Raw genomic sequence first — 17,363 nt, forward strand, 5'->3', positions numbered from 1 at the left:
GCTCACCAGCACCCACAGTTAGGTCAGTGCCTGCCCTCTTCCCGCCCCCACCCTGGCAGCACTGAGCATTTCTCAGCACGCATTTCACGCTGGTTGCTGTTAATTGGCTGACCAGCATCAAATCGCGGCCAGAGGCCCATTTCCTGTCTGCTTCTGGGCCCGCCAATCATGCACGCCCAACAAATGAAAAATTCAGGCCTCTGTACTCTGTGGTGAGTAAGGTACATCCCGACCGCCCAAAGCTTTTTCAAGGTACAGGCCAGGGGCAAAATTTTACGGCAATGGGATTTTACGTTCCCGCTGAAGCCAGTGAGGTTTAGAATGTCTCGCCACATTTTACAGCCCCGTCCCCGCCGAAACAGGGCTGTAAAATTCTGCCCCAGGAGTGTGATGGAATCCTCTCCACTTGCCTAGATGAATGCAGCTCCAAAAACATGACAACAATAAACGGCTCAGCACCTTCCAGGAAAAAGCGTTCCATTCACCGCTTTAAACATGCATTCCTGCCATCAATGGCTCACTGCGGTTGTATGTGAACATACAAGTTAACACCAGGAGTGGGCCATTCAGCTCCTCGAGCCTGCTCTGCCATTCAATAAAATCATGGCTGATCTGATTGTGGCTCCAACTCCACTTCCCTGTCTACCCCCGATAACCTTAGATTCTTGATTGACAAAACAGCCGATCTAACTCAGCATTAAAAATATTCCATGACCCTGCCTCCGCAGCTCTCTGGGGAATAGAATTCCACAGACCTACGACCCTCAGGAAATATTCTCCTCATTTCTGTCGTAAATGGGAGAGCCATATATTTTTTTTATACTATGTCCCCATTTCTAATCTCTCTCAAGGCAAATCAAGCTTTTAGAATCCACCATGTCAAGGCCCCTCAGGATCTTGTGTGTGTCAATAAGGTCACCTTTCATTTTTCTAAACTTCAATAGATACAGGCCCAACCTGGACAACATTCCCTCATAGATAACCCCACCCCCCCCTCCTTATTTGAGGAATCAGTCAGGTGAACCTTCTCTGAACTGCTTCTAATGCAATAAAATAATATACAATCAACACCAGTAGACCAATCCCTGTTCTGGAAGAGAAGCAACAGACCAGGGTCCTCTCAGTGTGAGGTATCATGGCTGAAGATAACAGCCCTAATACCCTTAATGGTGGCACTGCATTTTGCACTTGTTTTACCTATTTTACACTTTCATGCGTAGGCAAAAGAACTGCATGGGAAATTTTGACTCAATTTTGCCAGGACAATCAGGCAAAATGTGTAAAGTGGAATCCAGGAAAATTGGGGCTAAAAGGTCGGAGGAGTAAAGAGGTACAATACTCCTGTTGGTAATTTTTGTGAAAAAGAGAGCTCAAGTACAAAACCAGAAAAAACATTTTGTACATCTACCAGTTGTTCCACAAGAATATTAATAGGAATAAAGGATTTTACCTCTTAAATGTCTTAGTTGTGAAGATGAACAGTGAAATAGCTAGGAATTGTTTTGTTACATTGAGTGATTTTGCTCTGTAATGATGTATATAATTACAGTTTGCATTATCACATATTTGGAAAACACAGCAAAATACTTTCCAAATGCATCTGCCCCCTCTTAGACAGTTGCCTGGGAATTACTGTGTGCAATGTTATATGAATATTTAATTACTTTAATTTTTCTGGTGTTAATTTTGATAGGCTATAAAGAGGAAGTGTTTACTTCAGCCTCTACTCAATCCAATTAACCAAGTCATCTGTACTTTTCCCACCTTGTTTCATTCCACATTCCTCTAATATACATACAATAATTTTTACTAGCATTTCCAAGATGTACATGAAGCTTCCTTAAACTGACCTGTCCATGCCTATACATTTAACTACTGTATTCAGCAGCTATGCCATATACATACAAAATATTTATATACAATAAGTGTAGGATGCCATGCCAACACAGCTGGTAATGAACTTGTAGTTGTTAGCCCTGTTCATACTAATTAGTTGTGAAATAATACCGATACAGAACTATCCATCATTATAAATTATGCACTTCAAATTAGTATTGGAAACATTTGAAAAGGGGAGTTTAGTATCCATTTAATAACAGAAACTAAAACAGATAAACTCTGGAATAACTGGCCTATAATATGATCCATCAGTATTGCTGTGAAAGTGGACAATATAATCAACTTAAGCAGGATTCTTAAGGCAGTATTTGTAACACAAAATAATTCTTTTTGCACAGAACTTAAGCTAAGCATGAAAATCTGAAGGTCAGAAAAGTTTGTGATCAAGCCACAGGTGATAGTAATGGAAAGTCAGTTTATCAGTACAAGAACTGAAATACAGTTTATCAAAATCCCAGGCAGGTAAAACTGGCTTGAGTTCTGAAGCAAGCCTGACAATTCTCATTGGCTCTTAATGATCAAATCAAGCACAGTAATTCTTGTCAGGGCTGGCATTAACATTTAAACTCAGAGGCATTTGTCCAGAAGCAGACCCCTCCTATTTTAAATTTACATTAACACATAGGTTCTCAAATTCTAATAAAAACTGATAAAGTTCAAAGACTTTAAAAGTCTTTTAACATTATGTCTTTAAATAACATTAAAAACTTTTTTGGGGGGAGTGGGAAGTGGAGTTTAATTTGAAGAGGCAACCAGGCTGCTGCAAAATGAGTTTAATGTAACACATGAGTGATTATATCATGTAGGAAACTTTTTTAAAAAGCATTTTGTATGCACACTTCGTGAATTATGTCAAAATAGCTAAGGGTTAAATTAAAAGATAAAGTATTGTTAGACTTGCTACATAACAGGGTTGAAACTTTTTTGTAAGTTTTGCCAGGAACCTCAGCTTGTACCTTACAAAAGCTAACCATGAAAAGAGGTGAAGCTAGATTCAGGTACAGGGACAGGAACACCCATACTAGGAATTTCCTCAGCCCAGCCTGAAGGCTGGAATGTCCAGTGAGCATCAGGAGGACAGAAGTAAGCTCCAGGTCACAGAAATGGCCTGGGCCACTGAAGATGGTTGAGGCATTTTTCTATCAGCCCTCTTGTGCAGAGCCTGAAGGGAAGATATTTATGGGGTCAGGGTGGTGGTGGGTGATGGGCTTCTCTTCCCCTTGAGACCTGGCACTGAAATTTCCAGCAGTGTCATCTCAATAGGCACCAGAGATGCATCAATAGAGGCACAGACACCCACGAGCACCATGTAAATTAGATATCACATTGACATGGCAATATCTGAGGGAGTCAGTTCTGAAGCCATTGCCAACTTCAGTTTGGATGTACCTGCCTGGAATGCTGCTTTGAGGCCAACATATCCACACATGTAAGAGCAGCAATTAATGAAGAAAATAGATTTATGAACATAATCAAAATAGAAAGTATAAGTCAAAATCATGGTTCAATTATACAATGCTCTAATCAGACAACACCTTGAATATCTAGCTACAAAGAAATAAAGGAAAACTTGTGTCCTGAAGATAGTACACAAAAGTCTCTCAAACTGATTGAGTGCCAGGATACTTGGTTGAAAGACTACACAAAATTCAACTTTTCACCCTTTCACCAAAATCCTGGAACTCCCTCCCAAACAGCACAGTGGGTGTAGCTACACCACATAGTTCATAAAGTGGTTCATAAAGGTGGCTCACCACCACTTTCTCAAAGTCAATTAAGGATGGGCAATAAAAATGCTGGCCAGCCAGTGACACCCATGTCCCATGAAGGAATAAAAAAAGTAGACAATGGAAAAGCAGCTTCATAGAGATATAAGTTATTACTGAGGAACCAATGACTGGAGAACCCCTCAACATCAAGACAGCAATTGACTGATTATGAAACTAATGAGCATGAAAAAAAAAATGAAACTGAATCAGGTTAAAGAATGAATCTTCCAGTGGCTGGAGACATACCAGGTGCAAAGGAACATGGCTGTGGTTACTGGAGCCCAGTCCTGCTCTTTGATGGCATTACTGCATCATTTTAACAGTTGCTCGGGGAAGCATCCTTGGCCACACCACTTTCAGCTGCTTCATCAATGACCGTCCCACCGTCATAAGGTCAGGAGTGACATTTTTAACTAAGCATTCCACAGTGTTTAACTCCATTCACAGTTCCTTCAATAATCAAGCAGCCCATGCCAAACTGCAGTAAGACCTGGATAACATCCAGATCTGGGCTGACAAGAAGCAGGCAACATTTGTTTCACTCAAGCGTTCATGGTATATTAATTATATTGTTAAGAAACTCCAATAAACACAGTTTAATTAAATACTAGAGCAACTATAAAGAGAGACTGTCCACCCTGCCATCCAACAGCAGTGAGGGTCCCCGCTGGCAGGTTCTCTAGCTGGGAGTTCTTCCCCTTTCCATCGGGGATCTAGCGTGGCGGGTGTTGCATGCAGCAGTCCCGTACAACCATAGATTAAGATGGTTCACAGACTCCCAGGCTGTATTTTCTGCGGCCTTGAGGAATCCATATTCCATGCATACCTAGATTGTAGTAGGTTGCACCTTTGAATTTTTTGAAGGTTACCCCTCATGTTTAGGCTGCATTTCAGTCCCACGCTCCTAATCTTTGGCCACCTGGTGCGGATGGAGGCAGGGAAGGAGGAGGACCTCCTTGTAAGCCTGCTCATGGGGTGGCCAAGCCGGCCATTAACAGGTCCGGGCAGCGGGCGGGCAAGGTGGCTGTCTGGCGCGACTGTCTGTCTCTCTTTCACAGCTATGTTCATGGCTGGGTGATCCTGGAGAGAGAGCATGCGGTCCACTCGCACGCTGAGGTGTTCTGCGACTGGTAGGCACCTTGGGGTGCTTGAGTACTTCCTCAGCTCCCAAAACAACATCTTAATTTAATTCAGTAAGGTTCCTTTAAAGTTTTATTTAACTCTTTTGGAGTCAACCAAATAAACTAAATTAACAAAATCAGGGACAAAATAAACGCAGCCCCCAAATTAGGGTAACTGCAAAACCAAAGACAAAGTTTAAAGGAAACTTACAAACATCAAATCAAAATGTGATTATCAGGGTCGATAAAGCACCCCAGTCTCCGCGGTGCCCACTGGGCACGGAAGGCCTCGACAGTGCCGGCAGACATCACATGAAAGTTTTTATTTAGCTGCAGTGCCCCTTAGGGGCTATCAATTGGTTCAATTGTTTTTTTTGTTTCAACTGGTTTATTTGTTAATTTGTTCCACTCACGAGTGTAAAGAGAGACTGCTGGGACATTGGGTTAGTAGGTGGACGTGCAATGCTGCACTCTGCAAATAAACCTATTATCAAGAAAAAGGATTTGTATCTAGTTTCATATTTCACCATTTGGCGTGGGATCCAATTAACACCACATGTCAGATAATTAACATAAACAGGAGGGGGAGAAAAAGTACATCTCCTCCTGATCTTCAACAGTACCACCATCACCGAGTCCCAAATTCAACATTTTGGAGGTTAACGTTGAACAGAGGTTGAATTGGGGTTAAAAACTTATTTTACTTTATGTAGGACTTATGCTCATGGAAGCAGTTCCCAATGTGAAGGTTTCGACTTTAGTGAGTCCCAAAAAGATTTCAGGTTGCAGCAGACTGTATGAGACCTATGTGTTGGAATCCAGCACCACTGGTATATAAATTGGATGTACCCAGGTTCTTAATTAGCTCTGAATTCCTGAAGGGTTTTTTCCTGTTTACTGTTTAGTCATTACTCCTATTCTACTTGCTCCACTTAAGTAGGAAGTGTACTGGCTGCCAAATTGGAAGCCAGTGGCTTCTAGCTGTGTCGGGTGCTTAACTGAAAATTGGAGCCTTAGTGATGATTGTATGATGCCAACTGAAATTGGTCTGCACATGGAGAGAGCTTGTGATGGAAAGGTGGTGGTGTAGTGGTAATGTCACTATAGTACTAAACCAGAGATCTAGGTTAATGCTCTGGGGACATGGGTTCAAGCCCCACCATGGCAGCTGGTGGAATTTAAATTCAATGAATAAAATCTGGAATTGAAAGCTAGCCTCTGTAATAGTGACCATAGCCTGAATTTTTCCCTCATTGGGCATGCACATTCAGCAGGCCCGGGAGTGGTCATGAAACGGGCCCCTACTGGCCAATTAACAGCCAGCCAGCGTGAAATGCGCAATGAAAACCTCAGCGCTGCCGGGGTGGGGGCAGGAAGAGGGTGGGCAACAACGTCACCATAGGCCTGGGTGAGCACTGCAAGAGAGCTACCTGAAAGCAGACAGTTGCCTCAACAAGCTACAGATCTGCAAATAATAAAATAAAGCACTAAAAAGCTGCAACAAAATGTCCATGCATCCCAATCAAGCACCCAAAAGCGTTTTTCATAAAAATGCTGTTCCCAGATATTTCCTGACAGAGATTTCATCCAGCCCTTGGATGAGGTTTCATGAAAAGTGTAAATGGCCGATTGGCCATTCCTTCAACCATAAGGTTGGACAGGCCACAAAAGAAAAAAAGACAATTGCGCCATTAGAGGGCTTAATTGCCTGCTTAATTGTCAGCAGGTGAGCTTCCAACTGCTGCACGTGCCTGCCGAGCGAAATATCACGCAAGTGTGCGATGACGTCGGAACACTCGCCTGGCATCATCTCATACGATTTTATGCCCAATCAGGTCAGGCACGCGCCCACCCACGGGATGTAAAATTCTGCCGCATGAAACTATTGTCGATTGTCATAAAAAAACAATTTGGATCACTAATGGCCTTCAAGGAAGGAAATCTGCTGTCCTTACCTAGTCTGGCCTACATGTGACTCCAGATTCACAACAGTGTTGTTGACTTTTAACTGCCCTCTGAAATGACCTGGTAAGCTAATCAGTTCCAGGGCAATTAAGGATGGACAACAAATGGTGACTTTGGCAGTGACACGCACATGCCATGAAAGAATAAAGGAAAAAAAAAGTTTGACAGAGCTGGTGACATGCACGCTCCACCCTGATGTTTTATGTCTTACGGAGCCCCTCAAAAGATGGCCAGAAAACTTTTAACAGTTTAATTTCTGTGGAGCCCGAAGGAGCACAAGGTCCTCCTGGCTCTAAGAAATATTACAAGTGACTACCAGCCCAACCCACCACCTCAGGGAATAAGCAAGACTGGAATGCACAAGATGACACACAGAGTAGAAATGGTCAGGAAAACCCAGGAGTGAAAAATGAGGAAGCGAGCATTGCTGACCAGAGGGTATGTGGAATTGGCCTTGATTAAAGAACCAAGAGAACCAGATCTCACAGGTTATGCTTTTTGAAGGAAAGACGTTTACAGAGCCTCAAACATACATTCAGGATAGTCTTCAACAGCATTCGAGTCAACAGTCCATACCTATTGCACTGTATTGCATGGCTCTGTAGGACTACAGTCCATATTGACCAACACAATGACGCTCTAAGCGCAGCATTAGTTTCTGTCCACCCTGTACTGATCATGCACTGTGGCTGCCAAACTCCCCAGACATCTTGAATCCTCCTCATCTCGGGGGTCATCCAGAAGTAGCCAAGAAAGTAGAGCAGCAGCATGCACCCTTCCTCCATTACGATCAATTTGCTGAGCATAAATTTATCTGTAAAAAGTGTGACCTTTGAAATCACTCACAGCTTGGACTTGAATAACAAGGAGTCTACCACTACTACTAATTTCTGCCATGAATGCTCAAACTGCTGCCAGTAAGGCCTTGGCACCAGGATGGAGAAGGTTATCTCATCTGGCTAAACAGCCTCAGTAACCATTTGTAGAAAACCATCCCTCAGGGTTTCACTGATCTGATTTTTAGGAACACAGACCTAGGGATTCCAGTTTCCATGCAGAGCTAATACCCACCCAGTTCAAGTAGGAAGACATGAATGCTTTCCCATGAGGCTACTGTCTCAGGAAAGCAGAACTTTCCACCCTCTTCCTTAAATGCCTGTACAATGTAGCAGAAAGGAGGCATGGCTGGCCTACCCTTGCAGCAGCACAAGAGATTCAGCCTGCAGCAGGTCAATCTCAAGACTTAGCTGCCTTGAGATGTGGACTTCCTCAGTCCCAAGAGACTCCTCCCTCACAGATTCTCAGCATTCAGATAGTACCTAGAAAGCACAAAAGGATAGATTTGGGAAGTCATATATCACACATTTGAACCAACCAAGAGTCACTTAGCGCACACACACTTAAGGGTTTTAGTTTAAATTTAGAATCAACTATATGACGTGGATGCAGTTGCTGTTTCAGCAAGGTTAGGATGTGGCTTTGATTAGTTAGCGTCAACAGGAGACATGTAAAGTGATATGCAGAGAAAAGTCTGTAAATGAGGCAAGAGGTACACAGACTCTGAACAGATGTGCAGGTGTGATTGTAAAGACAATATCTCATATCAGTTCCTTCACCATTCCTTTCTTGGGTTCTTGAAACCTGCGTCTATCTTTCACCAGCCCCCAGTAATGCTGGGCACCCTTTTTATATGAGCATTTAACAATAGTGAGGCAGTAACCATGTCACTTAAATGTGTCTGACAAAAAAATTGACTGGAATCCAATTAATGGTATGAATGATCCAAAAATCGAATGCTATGAGGAGGAAATGCAGAAATTGAGAATCAATGCAATGAGAAACTTCTGCTATCATACAGGCAGGATCAATGGCTTACAACGCCTCAAGATATTTGAAACAATGGAGTGCCTTGAAAAACAGATTGCATAGAAAGTACAGTAATCTGTTTAATACAAAGCATCAAAAAGCCTATTGTCTGAATAGGAGACCCACTTTCTCAAGTGCTCATCAGAAGCCTGGAGGAAATGACAAATATTAAAAATTCAAGATAGCTTTTTTTCCCATTCTACCAAGGACCTGATACTCCCTTGTGTACTTGCCACCCTTCTACAAATAAATGCACTACAATCAGCGCATCTGATGAAAGGTTATAGCTTCCAGTTGTTGAAATAGTTAAATCAAAGATCTGTGATGTTATGAACTTCTTCAGTAGCAGTAACACATGCCTTCTACATTTTTACAACTGACTTAATACAGACTGTACAGGTTTGAAAACTTTACTTCAGCTGTGGGCAGACTATCAGTAGTGATGGTTGTGGTCTTTCTCAGGACACAAGTCACTTTGGTTTAGCCATTGTGCTAGAAATCAAAAAAACAGAGCTTAGAGCTAAGAATAATGCATTTTATGCCAAATATCTATACTGTAAGCATTAATATCCATCAAATCATACAGGATGCTTCAAGTTGGTAACATAAGAACAGCAGACCTTTTTAAATATATTAAATTTTATGACACAGAAACAGGCCAGCTGGCACAATAGCTCGATGCCGGTATTCATGCATCACACGAGCCTCCTCCCATCTTCCTTCATCTCACTGTCAACAGATACTTCTACTCTGTTCTCTCTTATTTACATCTGGATTTCCCTTAAATGCATCTATGTTATTCACTACAACGCTCTGTGTGATAGTGAGTTCTGTATTCTCAAAATTCTGAATCAAGGAGTTTCTCCTGAATTCCTTTTTAGATTTATCAATGACTATCTTACAATAATGACACCAGGCTTTGGACTCCCCATAAGGAAAGACCTTCTCCACATCTATACTAACAAACCCTTTCCTTATCCTCTATCAGATCAATTGGATAATTTCTCAAACAGCAAAAACTGCTGGGAATTTTGCAACCAACTCCTTATTCATGTTAGGGTACATGTATGCACTTCATTATATTTTCATTACTAAATAAAATACGCATCTGTATAAAGAACTGTCACAATATACACATCGGCCTTAGAATATTATGTTCTGGTTTCATTTAACACATAATATATGTTCTCATTAAATAATGAGGTGAGTGTTTATGTAATGATATTCCTTTCCTAATAGGCAAATCTCACAAAATGTAACTGCAGTCAAGCAGAAATACATGCCCAGGAAACCCTCAAGTCATCAATGCCAGGTGGGCCCGATATCGACCGTTCAGCAGACTGGTATATATGCTCTTGTGTGATGCATCAGCTCATTAAAGTTTCACTGGCCAGGGACAGGAAATTCTGGGCCTGAGAGTCTCAACTCTTATCCATACGCCTGATGTTGTTGACCTTGTTGAAGGTGAGTGGCAGCTCTTCCCCAAACAAAGCCCCCCCAGAAACTGCAGGGGAAGATTGGAATCTATTCTATCCAGGTCTAATTGAAGTTATAGCCCTTTTGCCAGACTAACAAGAGGACTACACTGGAATGGCTACAGAAAGTCAGCTCCCGAATTTATACTCACTTTCCATCTTGTATGGATATGGTCTAAATAGGTGTCATCCTGAGGTCAATTAGGTGCTAATTGTAATTACTGATAAAATTTGGTTTATATAAAAATGCCACAAAGGAAAATGCTTCCCCATTCTTCCGAAATCAAGAGGTGTCATTGGTCGACTGACGACCTAATGCTATAGATAGACTAGTTAGTTGTAAACCCCCAACTCCTCCTTGGAAAGATCCAGGTTATCAAGATCCTGCTGGCTTGGCATTATAAATGGTTCCACCTCCTCAGATACTGTCCTTCTCTGTCAAACTCAACCACTCTGTCCATGCAAATTACAAGCCCATCTCTAACCTTCCTTATCTCACCAAAGTCATTAAACATGTCATCATCTTCCAAGTGCCTGCCCATTTTTCCTACTCCTCCCAAATTCAGTGTCTCCAATTAAGCTTCCGCCCTGACGGAACACTGAAATCACCATAACCTAAATGACAAGCTGCAACCTCTATGACTAGGATGCCTCCTCCTCCTCTCCGCAGCTTTAGAGGATGGGAAGATATTCTGGTAGAGGAAGTAAGGATCGCTTCTCGGCCTTTTGGCTAAGATCAAGTGTAGTGTTGCAGGGGCGACACCATGGTCCTGCCAAGGCAAGGTCGGGATGGAAGGGCGATAACCAATCGCAATCCGAATCCATACCGTGGGTTACCTATCACCGTCCGAGTCACGGTGAACCACAGCGACGAAGGAGGATCACCTATGGATCGGGGCTTCTTCACCAGGAGGATCCTGTTGAAGGCGTGCGGCTTCCAAGCTACGGAGATCTTCACCCTGCACGACTCCCGCAAAGGCGGTTATTTTGACGTGACGTTCAAGCGGGTGGCAGACTGCGTCCGGCTCCTGAGGGTGTTCGAGGAGAAGAGAGACCTGCCGGAGATGAAGATCCTGACGGCGGAGCCGCACTTCTCTCTGCCGTTGCAACGGGAACGTGAGGTGATGGTGCATGTGTACAACCCCTTCGTCCCTGTCGCCGACGTGGTCACCTTCCTCACCAGGTACTTCGATAAGGTGGGGAGCGGCACTGAGATTCGAGACGACTTGGGGATCTGGACAGGCAAACGCCTGTTTAAGGTCACACTAAAGACCGATGGTAAGGGAGCCATTTTCCACCCTCCTTCCAGTTTCGCTATCGGGGGAAACCGTGGCTACCTGGTCTACGCTGGGCAACCCAAGCATTGTCGCTCATGCGGCAAGGCTGGTCATGTGGCGGCCAACTGCAGCGCCTCCCTCTGCAAGATCTGCAAACAGGAAGGGCACCAGACAAAAGACTGCAAACAGGCCAAGTGCTGCAACCTGTGTGGCGAGGCAAGTCACCTCTACAGGACCTGCCCCAAACGCTGCCGTACTTATGCACAGGCAGCCAAAGCCGACCAGGGGGAAGCAGAAGAAATGTTCCGTGTCACTCCAACCACCAAGGCCCCCAGGGAGCTCAACGGGACAAAGGAGGACACAGAGAGAGACAAGGTGGAGAAAGAGATTGAGGCAACAGAGAGCCAATCAACAGCACTACCCCCTGAACCTTCCAGTCCTCAGGACAGCCAATCAATGGAGGAGGAGGCAGCAGTGGAAAAGCAGCAGGGGGAGTGGCGGACGGTGAAGAACAAGAAAAGTAAGAGGGAGCGAAGAAGAAGCAAAGGCGTTTCCCAGAGAAGCGGCAAGAGGCGTCTCCCATCCGACACGGATGACAAGGGCAGCAGCTCTTCGGATGAGGAAGTGCCAGAGCGGCACCGACAGAAGAGGCGGCAAAGCTCCAGGGCGTTGGAGGACGAGACACCCGAGCTCCAGAAAATTGGAGACAACAAGGAGCCCAGCGCACCCCAACTTTGCCTGCAACCTGAGGAGGCCAGTGCACCACAGCCCCTGGAATCTGGGAGCAGTGAGGCAATCATCGCACCCCAGCTCCAGGAAGCCGGGAACAGCAACCCCCCAGAGGGGGTGAGTTTTGGAGAAGCTTCTCCAGCAAAGGTCATCTCAAAACCCGCTCTCCACGTGAACCTCCAGATGCCACTGGAGCAGAACACGGCCAAGGAGATCTACCTCAGCCCATCCAAAGTGAAGGAATTTGAGCTCACTACGGGTATGAAGGAGCAGACTAAAGGTCTGGGACTCTCAGAGACAGTGGGTTTGGTAGGAGAATAAATGCTTTAAAATGGGTTTAAAGATTGTATCCATAAATGTGCGTAGCATTAAATCTACTACGCGATGTGTTGCGACCTTGGACTACCTAGCCAAGGTCAAAGCTGACCTGTTGTTTCTGCAGGAGTGTGCGATACCGCACCTCAGCTCCTACAGGCAATGGTCACGATGGTGGTCCCACGGGCCATCGATCTGGTCGGGCGGAAACGACTCTCGTTCCTCCGGCCTGGGTATTCTGCTGCGGGGAGGCAACTTCACCGTCTCCGAGGTCAAGGAGGTGGTGGGCGGGCGACTCCTCGTAGCAGACGTAATGTACAAGAACGCTCCACTCCGGTTAATTAACGTGTATGGCCCGGCACAAGGGGCTGAGCGGCTGGAGGTTTTTCAGCAGCTCCCACTGCTGCTGGCGACCTCCAGGCCGGTCATTCTGGGCGGGGACTTCAACTGCATCATCGATGCGGCTGGACGATCCGGCAGGGCCGGAAGCAGATTGGACGCTACGTCCAGATCCCTGATGGAAACAGTTAAGGATGCCAAGCTGCACGACGTCTTCAGCAACCCTGCAGACGGAGCGCAGCGTAGATACACCTGGTCGCGGCCAGACGGGTCCATTCGTTCCAGGATAGACTTCCTGTTTGTGTCCCGTGCATTCACAGTCAGATCCACCGACGTCAAGCCGGTGTTCTTCTCTGACCACTGCCTCCTACTGGCGGACTGCCACTTGGAGGAAGACCTGAGGGTGGGCAGGGGGGCATGGAAGCTAAATGTGCAACTGCTGACCCCAGAGAACATTGAGGAGCTCAAGAGGGATTACAAAGGTTGGAGAACCGTGAAACCCCTCTTTGAGTCCCTGACACACTGGTGGGAAGTGATCAAGGGAAGCATCAAGAGGTTTTTCATCCGCAAAGGCACCCAGAAAGCTAGAAAGGAACAGAGGGAAATGTCCCGACTCCAGGAAAAGATGCAGAATCTGCTCCGGCTGCAGTCGATGGGGGTCGATGTCAAGGAGGAGCTCCAAGAGGTGAAGGGCCAGCAAGCCTCGCACTTTGCCTCGGAGGCCTCCAAGATCATCTTCCGTTCCAGAGTCCGCTCCGTGGAGCAGGATGAGACGTGCTCACGTTTCTTCTTCCAAAAGGTACACAGAGAGCGCTCTGTGATCAGCAGCCTGAAGGAAGAAGACGGCTCAGTAAAGTCATCACGGTCCGACATTCTGAGGATCAGCAAATCCTTTTATGCCGGACTGTATGACGTGAAGCCCACGGACAGCACGGCCTCCCAGTCCTTCCTGTCCTCTATCACGGAGGTCTTAGACCACAGTACGCGGGAGAGCCTAGACAAACCGCTAACTCCTGACGAACTGACTAAGGCCCTCGAGTCCTTCGAGAAGAGTAAAACCCCCGGAAGCGACGGCCTGCCGGCGGAGTTGTATTCGGCTCTGTGGGACTTGATCGGCCCAGACCTGCTAGAAGTGTACGAGAGTATGCTCCTGGCCGGCAGCATGTCAGAATCCATGAGGAAAGGCATCATCACCCTCATCTACAAGCACAAGGGGGAAAGGGAGGAAATTAGAAATTGGCGACCCATTTCACTGTTGAATGTGGACTATAAGATTCTGTCCAAGGTCATCGCCAACCGGGTCAAATCCGCTCTGGAATTGGTGATTCACCCTGACCAGACCTGCTCTGTGCCAGGCAGGAAGATCTCTGACAGCCTGGCGCTGCTCAGGGATACGATTGCCTATGTACAGGACAGGGGTGTGGATACCTGCCTCATCAGCTTGGATCAGGAGAAGGCCTTTGACAGAATATCGCACACCTACATGGGGGATGTGCTCTCCAAAATGGGCTTTGGGGAGGGAATTCGAAATTGGATCCAACTGCTCTACACTAACATCAGTAGCGCAGTCTCAATCAATGGGTGGGAAACAGATAGCTTTCCGATTAAATCTGGAGTCAGGCAGGGCTGTCCTCTCTCGCCTGTCCTTTTCGTGTGCTGCATAGAACCCTTTGCCGAGTCCATCAGGAAGGATCCGGGCATAAGAGGAGTGACGATCCCAGGCAGTGGAGGCACTCAGGTAAAAGCCTCCCTGTACATGGACGACGTCGCCGTTTTCTGCTCGGATCCGCTGTCGGTGCGCAGACTGATGCACGTCTGCGACCAGTTCGAACTGGCCTCGGGAGCCAAGGTAAATCGTGGGAAGAGCGAGGCCATGTTCTTTGGGAACTGGGCTGACCGATCCTTTGTCCCCTTCACTGTCAGGGCTGACGGCCTGAAGGTGCTGGGGATATGGTTCGGAGGGACCGGGGCATGCGTTAGAAACTGGAAGGAGCGAGTGGCTATGGTGAAAAGGAAACTGGGCATGTGGGAGCGACGCTCCCTCTCCATTGCGGGTAAGAACCTGGTCATCAGGTGTGAGGTACTCTCGCTGTTGCTGTACGTGGCGCAGGTCTGGCCCATTCCACACTCCTGCGCGATGGCGATCACTCGAGCCATCTTCCGCTTTATCTGGAGGTCGAAAATGGATCGTGTCTGCAGGGACGCGATGTACAAGCCTCTAGATAAAGGGGGAAAAAACGTGCCCAACATCGCCCTCATACTGATGGCCACCTTTGTGTGCGGCTGCATCAAGCGGTGCGTAGACCCTCAGTACGCAAACACCAAGTGTCACTATGTGCTGAGGTTCTACCTGTCCCCGGTGTTGCGAAGGATGGGTCTGGCCACGCTGCCGCGGAACGCTCCAAGTAGTTGGACCGTGCCGTACCACCTGTCCCTGGTGGAAAAATTTATGCAGAAAAACACCTTTGACCACAAGTCCATCAGGCAGTGGTCAGCACGTAACGTCCTAGAGGCCCTGAGGGAAAAGGAGAGGGTGGACCCTGTGGGATGGTTCCCCGAGCAGACTGTCAAAGTCATTTGGCAGAATGCCTCATCGCCAGAACTTTCCAACAAGCACCAAGACGTAGCTTGGCTGGTGGTGAGAAAGGCCCTCCCCGTCAGATCCTTCCTACACGCCAGGAGTCTCACCCCCTCTGCACGTTGCCCTCGAGGTGGCTGTGGTGGGGAAGAGACCGTTGTTCACCTCCTTGTGGATTGTGCCTTTGCAAAGAAAGTCTGGAGAGGGATGCAGTGGTTGCTGTCGAGGTTCATCCCGAGCAGTTCTGTGACACAGGACTCTGTGCTCTACGGGCTGTTCCCAGGGACACACACCGAGACAAACATCGACTGCAGCTGGAGGATCATCAACTCGGTGAAAGACGCGCTTTGGTCTGCCCGAAACTTGTTGGTCTTCCAGCACAAAGAGTTGTCCCCGACCGATTGTTGCGGACTGGCACAATCCAAAGTCCAGGACTACGTGCTGAGGGACGCACTAAAGCTTGGGGCAGCTGCCGCAAAGGCGCAATGGGGAAGGGTCGCTGTCTAAGACCTTTCTACCACAGCGCACCGAGAGACTGGGAACTGTTTAGAGCCCCTCGGGCTGTACAGATCAAAATGAAAGGCTGTAAATGATTGTAATATTGTTTGTACTGATGCACCTGGTGATACATTTTGTAAAAGTTTAACCTGGATTGTACCCTTGTAATGTTGTTTTTGAAATGGTTTTGAATGTGATTGAAGATTTTTTATGAATAAAGTATATTTTTACAAAAAAAAAAGTAACTGGGAGGAGGATTCCATTGTCCCAAATACTTCTCTTCTGCTGTCCACCTGGGCAGAACTACCTTTGTTTGCTTCTATTCTTACCTATCCAATCAGAGCCAGATTCACCTGCAAGCATGCAAAACAATTAAAAACCTTTCTTAAAAACATAAAGATCAATGAAACTGGAAAAGAAAAATTGGAAGTTAAATAAACACTTAGAGGGAAGAAGCACACTGTGCAGAATGCAGATTTGTGCAATTATTGAGGAGAAATTTATTGTATACAGCACTGCAAAATGTCTCACTCTACCATCAGATACCAAACTTTCCTCCTCTATCCTCCTGTTCTTCAGAACTCTCAAAATCTATTGGCCTTAGCCTTGCCATCTCTTTCTTCCAGCAATAGACTCAAAGCATTTCAGCTTGGCAATTTTTTTTCAGTTCCCCAGTCCTCATGCAGTTCAGCATTCTTTCCTGCTGCAAAACACTGGAACGTTCTTCTATATAGCGAGTGCTAAATCATTTATGAGGGATTGCAGATAGAACAGAAAGTTTCAGAAATATGCTTGAGCATGCAATAAGATAGAGAAAAGTGGATTTTAAATCAAGTTTTAAACACTAATATTTTAAGGAAAATCATATTAGAAAATAATGTGTTTAATGTTTAGATCATATGATACAATTTCCCAAATAAGATAGTAGATGGGTAACCTGCTTCCTGATCTTTGGCAAAGCCACTCTCAAACAAAGATGGCTTCCAAGAATGACATGAATTGACATATTTAAATGTTCATTCTTCTGTTCCACCAGATAAATATCACATCTCCTCTGGACCTCCCCAAGACAGCCTGACTAAGATCAAGAACTCTGTAACTCTGTATGTATATGTGTGTGTGTGTGTGTGTTAGGGAGAGCGGGGGCTTCTTTTGAGCCCCCCCCGCACCACCCCCCAACCCCCCACCCCCCCCTCCACAAACAATGTTTCCCTTGTCTAGCAGGTTCTGAAATTACACAGTGAACGCCAAAACCAAATATTTTATTTTGTATCTAGCAGGCTGTAAGCAAGAGGCATAAAATGTGTTTAAAAAAAGCAAATGCTTTAGCTACAGTATCGAGATCATTCCACAGAAGTAATGGTGCAATGGTTGTACAGATGAGAGACAGAAAGATTCACATGATGTTCAATGAAAGAAAATAATTTCCCGTGATCCCGGAGGCTAAAGGGATTTACTTGGAAAATCGGAATAAAAAAATGTTCAGGAGAGGAAGGCAATTAACTGATCCAGCAGATGTTAGTCTCCAATGT

The 17,363-nt window shown here is 45.8% G+C and overlaps 1 protein-coding gene across 2 annotated transcripts in view; it reads right to left on the reverse strand.

Annotated features, from left to right (window-relative positions):
• Positions 1 to 17,363, reverse strand: part of scube1 (signal peptide, CUB domain, EGF-like 1) — a 370,427-nt gene that overhangs the window by 348,912 nt on the left and 4,152 nt on the right. The window lies entirely within an intron of this gene.

The sequence above is a fragment of the Cetorhinus maximus genome, chromosome 22 (assembly GCF_964194155.1).
Source record: "Cetorhinus maximus chromosome 22, sCetMax3.hap1.1, whole genome shotgun sequence".
Lineage (NCBI taxonomy): Eukaryota > Metazoa > Chordata > Chondrichthyes > Lamniformes > Cetorhinidae > Cetorhinus > Cetorhinus maximus.